This window comes from Sinocyclocheilus grahami, unplaced genomic scaffold (assembly GCF_001515645.1).
Source record: "Sinocyclocheilus grahami isolate Dianchi unplaced genomic scaffold, SAMN03320097.WGS_v1.1 scaffold696.1, whole genome shotgun sequence".
NCBI classification, from domain to species: domain Eukaryota; kingdom Metazoa; phylum Chordata; class Actinopteri; order Cypriniformes; family Cyprinidae; genus Sinocyclocheilus; species Sinocyclocheilus grahami.
Genome location: NW_015505875.1, coordinates 289002 through 296987, shown reverse-complemented (window position 1 = coordinate 296987; position 7986 = coordinate 289002).

Sequence of the window (7986 nt, the reverse complement as noted above, 5' to 3'; positions counted from 1 at the left end):
TATATGAGAAGATATATAACGTCAAGAATTTAGAATAATATTTATTTGTACATGGGAAAATGTTTTAGAATGTTGTTTGTGCATTTTATGTTGTAAACTGTTTTAATCAACTTTGTATTAAAAAAACATTTCCATAGTGGTGTGACATTTTACAAGAATTATACAGTTATTGGGGGAGCTTATTGATATAACAGGCAAACACAATTTGACTACAAGTCAAAGACGAATTCTGTAAAATATTACAAACATCATTAAAATATTTCATATAAGACTGAATAAACTGCCAAGACCAAAATAAGTAAGGCTTTGTTTTAGGGTAGAGATAAAATCATTCCTAAATTTCTGTTTGATAATGCATTATGTATGTATTAAATATGTAAATGTATTTAATACTTGTGGTAGGGACCAAACGTTATTCTAATTTATGATACTAAAATACTCTGAGTGTGTAAAATAATATTTTCAAGAAAAGAAAAATCTAATTTTATAATAACTTCCTTTCACCACATCAGGCATACCAAATTGTTTAGAGTAGTTTTAAGTCCTGGAAGACAAATAAGACTCGTGTTAACTACTTCTAAATAGCCTACAAATACCCATAGGAATGGACCCATTACAATACTTTTTTTTCTAAATAATCAAATAAAAGTCTTCATTATTAAACAGCCATCTCACTATTAGCAACCCATTCCTAAATGAAATATCAAATATTTGCAGCATTGTTCCATACAGTTGTTATAAATAAAAATCTTTGGGAGATAATTGTTTTGTAAATAAAAATAAAAACATACAAATAAGAAGGCTCTCTTTATTTATCCACAGAAATGGATAGCCTCTTTTCACTTCTTGCTAGTGATAAGTCGTTATTCGCGCTGTCGCGTGCAGCTTACTTGAGCTGTGAAGATTCACCCTCCCAAGCTGTGACAGTGCACTCTGCATTGCCATCAGGACAGATATCAACCCAGTTGCTTAAAAATACGTACCTCTGGGTACTTTTCTGCCACACCGTTTTTACGTACCTTACTGCACGTTTCGCCTCAGTTTCAAATAGAAATGTCCACTGAGTGGCGCTAAAACACGGGTTCAATACGTCAACACTGGCACGTTTTTATTACGTTGATATAGGTACGTATTGCTGTGTTTTTATTACGTTTCTTCAGGTACGTATTGCGGTAATTCAGAATTCAAATATCCGGGGACTGTCGCTAAAAGTTAATGCTCTATCGTGTTGGAAATATGCCCTACACCAAACCCAACCTTAAACCTACCCGATAGTGTTAACAAATGCAAAACTGATATAAAAACAAATTTTTTGATGCAAACGTGCCATTTTAACTTCCTTATATGCAGATTTGCACGGTTTTGTCGAACCGTAGTTACACAGAATTCGGAGCTCCTCACCTCTCAAGTACGTCTCCGTACTCCGCGAGCTATCGAACAAACCTATCGTCTATGAAAACCCATTGATATGAAGCTGGATATGTGCATCTGTGAGTCTGAACATTCATCGGGGGTAGGCCCATCTTCTCCAGACTCTTTTAGAGATAGCAGTGGCTCATTTGGGGCTTGACAAATCGCCTGTTCAGACCAACGTGTTTTTAAGGCAAACCTCTGATGCTAATGCATTTACCAATGCCAGCTGCTGCTTGCTGGCATCACCACCTTAGGCTGCATTTTCACTGGCACAAAAAAATCTGATTTTTTTTGCTCACATCTGACACTTCTAACAGGTCAGTGCCAGGCATGGCTTGCTCAGGCAAGATTGCCTGAACATTGTAAGAAGACGCTGAGGGAACTGTCAATTGTGCCGGGACATCTTTTTGGCCCCAATGTCTCTGAGGTATTAGAGAAGAGAATGATGTTGTCCAAAGCCACACGACAGCTGACTCAGGCCCCACGGGCACCCTCTTTTATGGTGCCACTGTTACCGCTCATCCACACTATTCAATTGCAGAGCAGCGACTGCGCCACCACAATACTTTTCAACCTCAGATACCACAATGACAAAGAGTGGCTGAAGAGGCCCAGGGACGTTGCTCTCGGCGGGACCATGGCAGCACCCCCACACATGTACTAAAGGCAGAAACCAAAAACCATGAATTTCTCAGGCGGTCGTTTCTCAGTGCAACATCTAGATTACTGGAGAATGTCAGTTTCCGACCCCTGGGTTCTAGCAACTGTGAGAAGGGGATACACTTTGCAGTTCTGACACCGCCCTCCCAAGTTTTCAGGAATCCTTCCGACAGTTGTCAAGTTTCCGACCAGTTCTATATCCCTGTCACTAGAAATTTGTTCACTGTTGCAGAAAGGAGCCATAGAAAATGTCCCTCCCCTCAGTCAGAAGGACGGGTTTTACTCCGCATACTTCCTTGTTCTGAAGAAGGACAGAGGTTTTCGGCCAGTTCTAGATCTGCACCTCTTAAATGTGTTTCTAAAGTTTCTTCCTTTTCGTATGTTACGCACATTCGACGTTCTTCAGTCTGTGATGGAAGGAGACTGGTTTGTGAGTGTGGTCTTGAAGGATGCATACTTTCATGTTCCCATTGCTCTCCACCAAAGGAAGTTCCTAAGATTCAACTTTCAGGACCAAACATACCAGTTCAAAGTTCTGCCATTTGGTCTCTCTCTGGCCCCTCGTGTATTTACAAGATGCATGATTGCAGGCCTCTCCTCTCTGGTCCAAATTCATGAGGATCCTTCCCTATTTAGACGATTGGTTGCTTTGTGCCCCAACAAGGCAACATGCTCTACACAACACCAGGATTTTGCTGGGACATATTCAGAGACTGGGTCTTACTGTGGATGAAATAAAGAGGCATTTGGTTCCAGTACAGTCCATAACGTTCATCGGCATGACATTCAACTCTCTCACAATGTCTGCCACACTGTCACATGCTTGGACAGACAGAATTCGTCACATACTGACCCGTTTCCGACTGGGGTCAAAAATTCATCCAAAAATGTTTTGTTCTTTTGTGCAGTGGCTCAAGAGATGAGTCTTAGAGTCTGTAAAAACATCAACAAGCTGAAACAATAAAAGTTTTTCTTAAAAGGTTTTTTTTTAGGTAATGTAATCTTGTTAAAAGAGATTTCATAAAACTGGTATCGAAAAAAGTATCATTCAGGAACCGGTATCGAAGTCAAGGTATCTGTATCGTTATCGATATCGAAAAATTTTGAAAGATACCAGCCGTTGGTCACCAAAGGAAACCTTGAGGCATATCATTGTCCTGGAATTGAAAGCAGTGTGCCTAGCGCTACAACACAAATGCACTGATGCAGTGACCAAATATATTTGCAAAGAAATGGTGTCTTTCTGCACGGTTGAAAAACAATCTTTCAAAGACCTCATAACCACACTCAACAGCCAGTATGAATTGCCCGGGCGTTCACATTTCTCCAAAACAGCTATCCCACATGCCTACAACCATGTCCGAAGTGAGCTGCAACAGGCTATTTCTACAGTCTAGCATTTTTCACTCACAACAGACATGTGGTCGAGCACAAAAATGACACCTTACATATCACTGACTTTCCATTTTATTGACACAGAATGGACACTGGTGTAAAAATGCCTGCAAACAAGTTTTTTGCCAGAGGACCACACTGCCGCTAACTTGGCCGATGCTTTGCAAGAGGCTCTGCATGACTGGGGATTAGAAGAGAATGAAGTGTCTTGTGTCACGACGGACAGTGGAACTAAATTTAAAGCGGCTGTTCGTAATTTAGGCTGGCCCTGGTTAAGCTGCTTTGGGCACAACCTGAACCTAGCTGTGTCCAACACTACTGAGAAGATGGAGAAAGCCCACACAGACCATGACCTAGCAGTTTGTCGTACAATAAACAGCATGTTCTCTCACAGCTGGAGAAGAAGAAGGCAGCTGCAGAAAGCCCAAGTTGAGCTTGGCCTCCCAGAGCACTTGCTGGTGACAGTAAGTTTATTATTAGTTCTTCTATTGTATAGTAAATAAAGTATAATAAAACCATACGATTATGAAACACTAAAAGGTAGTTTACTTTAAAAGATATTTGGCAGAAAAACAAATGTTTTTGTTTTGCTTTGTAGAACAGCTTAAAGAGAAAGTTTGATATTTTCTTGTTCTTGAGACACATTTAAATGATTTAAGATAATTTATAATAAATCCTAAACAAATTAAATGTTTGATGCCTTTTTACTTTATGCGCAAGGCAACATTCCTGGACCTGCGCTACCGGGGTGACTACGACCTGAATGTTGAGGAGACCAAGAAGATGATAGAGGAAGAAGCGGTTATCCTCGGTAGGAGAGCGCAGTCAGTGCAACCCATGAGAGAAGTAAATGAGGAGGAAGCCGACGTCAAACTGCAGCCCAAAAGAAAAAAAAAAACTTTATCAAGTTTATTAAAAAGTAAAGCAGGCACTGACTATTCCAGAAAAAGTGGTGACGGAAATCGCCATCTATGCTCATGTCTTGATTACTTAATTTTAGGGAATTAATTATTATTAATTCATTCAGGGTTTGAAAGGACTCGGATCTGAAAATTTCGAAGTCCACCTGATTAGAACTGATTTCAAATTTCAATAGTTTACACCTTATCAACGGTCGTCCAGCGAGACGTTAATATCAGTGTATCTTAATCTGACTGTGTATTTTCCTTGGCCACAGGATAATACATTCTTTGACAAGTAAGCTACGAGCTAGGTAGCAAGGATCTTGGCAATGTTTCACTTTAAAATTATACGACACCAGACAATGATTCTTTATAAATGAAACACGAATTTTATTGGCTATTCTAGATTACATCAAAACTAAGCTAAAACACACATACGCACACACACACACACATACAACTCCGAAAATTGAAGGAATGAGTTAACAGAGTTGTATGAAGTTTCAAAGTTCTAACTTGTTTTCACGAGTGGTTTTAAATTCAGCCTGAGATAATTCACAAAGCAGATATTTTGTCTTAAGTTTACTGCTTAAATCAATCATCAGCGTCAGTTCAGCAGATAGAAGATTTTGTTCGTTTACTTGCGTTTTGCTTTGGGTGACAGCTGAAAAGCTGAGTCGTTCCTCGTGGCTACTGGAGGGGATTCCGTTGCTGACAACAGACTTCCTGGATGGCAGCTGCGGTGACGTCAGGATGATGTCCCTTTTGGGAGATCCCTCGTTGGATTGGTTGCTTTCTTGATGACGTAGAGGCTTGAGCAGTTCTTTGAAAAGTCTCTGTTTGTAAGGCTTTACATTCTTTGAAGATCGTGAAGTGTCAACTGAAGTGTTTGGGTTCTGGAGTCTCGCTTGTGCGATGTTACGGCGTGGGAGCGCTTTTGTTGCGCTCACCAAGGCAGAAAGCCAAAGGTCTTGAGAGAGAGAGAGCGAGCCTGAGCGTAAGGGTTTGGTGTCCATTTTTAAGCAGGCTGACTTTTGTCCAGCCCACAGGTCGTTGTCCAATCAGATGGTGGGTGCGGGGCTTTGCCACGCCCTGTGTGGTTCCTTTTTTTTATGCACAAGTCACATGCTCCTGTGGGGCGTACTTCTGCAGGTTTTAATAACTTCTTATAAACATATCATCCCCGGAAAATGATACAGAATATAAAATTTCACTAACACCAATGTTCGGCGAATAAAACAAGCTTTCATTCAAGCTCAATATTGGATAGTTTGCATCCACATTAATAATCTTAATTACTAAAAGGTGTTTATACACATTGGTTAAACTTGCACCGATTACAGGACACACATCATCAGACATAAACATATTATTTGTGAATATATTGCTCCGATACTTTCAATGATTTTCACTGATTGTCTTATGAATTGTCTGTGTACGTTGTTTCTTTGTCTGTGACAAAAGAAACGTAAGGGTTTCAGAAAGGGCAGAAAGCAGATGTTCAATGGGTCATGTGGCGTCACGCTGTATATCCCGTGTTTGCAGGCCCGAGGGCGTGATTAAATTACTGTCCTTTTCCTGTTTAGATATAATAGTTACATTCATTGGTGGTCACAAGACATCGTGGTTTCTATATGTTGTAGTCCTCATACAAAAGATCTCTGTGGTATCTCTTGATTAGATTAATCCAGACCTCATGATGGGTCGATTCAGTGGCATATCACAGTCCTGTGGTTTGTGGTATTAAGAAATCCCTACACTCAGGAGTCCCCCATTAACGCAGAGCAGGATCCTCTCATCTGGTGGAAAGAGAATCAAAATAGGTTCCCCTGTTGGCAAAAGGAGACAGAAATATCTTTGCGTGAGTGCAACAAGCTGTACATCCAAGAGGGAGTTCAGCACGATGGGGAACATAGTCACCCTAACAAGATCCCATCTTAAGCCAGAGATGGTCAACATGTTGGGTTTCCTGACAAAGAACATAGACTATGCAAATACTGTCACTAAAAGCCAATTTATAGTTTTAATTTCCTTTTTGTTTTAATTTTGAAAAGACTTGACTTTTGCCATTTATAAGGTGATTTTGGAAGGTTTTTTTTACATTGTGTTTCTTATATATTTGGTTCAACAGTTTGCTGATTTTCAGTTTTTTTCAGCCTTGAGCATGCTGTATTTTAATTTTTTTTTTTTAAATAAATGTTTTATGTTTAATATAAGTGAGTTTGTCGTTGTACTGTTTTGTTGTCCATTCAAGCAATTTACACCAAAATGCCGCTAATTCGAAAGTGCGCACGGGTATTTATAAGCTATTTAAAAGCAAAGGAAAGCGAGGATAAGAGGGAAAACTCCAACAAACACAAGCAGCACCCCCCTCCTCGTCCCGCTCTGTTATACCGGTATTACCGGTGTTGTCACACATTGATTAACCAGTGGGAATATTTCCTCACCATCACAAGGGCAGGTTATCTTTCAGCTTAAGCCATGAAATAGTTTTCAGATTTAGAGGCGTGTCCAAAAAAGAGTGTTTTATAGGATGTAACTTCATTGGCCGGTTCCATAAAATGCTTAGACTAGTCTAAGTTATAGTCTAAGTTACATCAGTTACATAAAAACATAGATTGGTCTAATTTGAATCTGAAAAGTAAGACTGATTACCACGTGGTTAACTGCTAGTTAGTCAAAGCATAGATTGTCTTACTATTGGGAGATGAGAGGGTCTTTATTACTTACTATTGGAGAAAGCGTAACGGTCAACTTGGATCATGTGATCAGTGACTTCTCTTATAAAACTGAATTTTTTTTCCGGTGTAAACTCTAAAAATCTTTAAATCCAAAAGTTTAGAGTAAAACATTAGGAAGATTAGCCTATAGGCTGTCGATTCATTAAATGATAAGCTGTTTCCTATAAAAAGCTGTTTATTCAACGTAGTGAAGCCTCTCCTCCATTGACATCCATTTTAAAAAATGGCCTCTGGTCTCCTTTCCCATGTACCGCCAAAGCGGAAGAGTTAGCAGTAGCCGTTACACTTTTTTGGCTAAAGGTTGTAGGCTTGCCTTCCAGTGGCTTTGGTCAAAGTTCTTAAAGGCACAATATGTACATTTTCACCACTAGAGGTCGCATTTTCAAAACAATAACAAAGGCAAAGCTTGATGATGCTATGAAGGGGAGGGGAACAGTAGGAGATGTCGTTTTCAAAATCCAGAGATGTATGGAATTCACGAAACTTTTTCACGGATTAGAGAATTTTTTTTATTATCTGTACATTTGTTTTTTTATTATCACACTATTTTGTCATCATAACGAATTAGCTGCAAGGAACGTCAAATTTAATGCTAGCCTGTTACTGATATGTGACTATTTGTCAAATAATTTGGTGTATAAAACAATTATACTTAAAGTAAATTTGAACAAACCCACAGTATTTGCAAGCAATGGTTTAATATTTTTGTGCAACACATACTGTATTTAATTACACTGCCACATATTTGTTCACCAGACTAAAAAAACATTTGCCACATAATTTTATGTTCTAACATGTATTGATAAAAATTAAAGTGATTGACGACCAACAGACCAACTATATAGCATGCGAAAAACAGTCGGTGCATTCCAAAC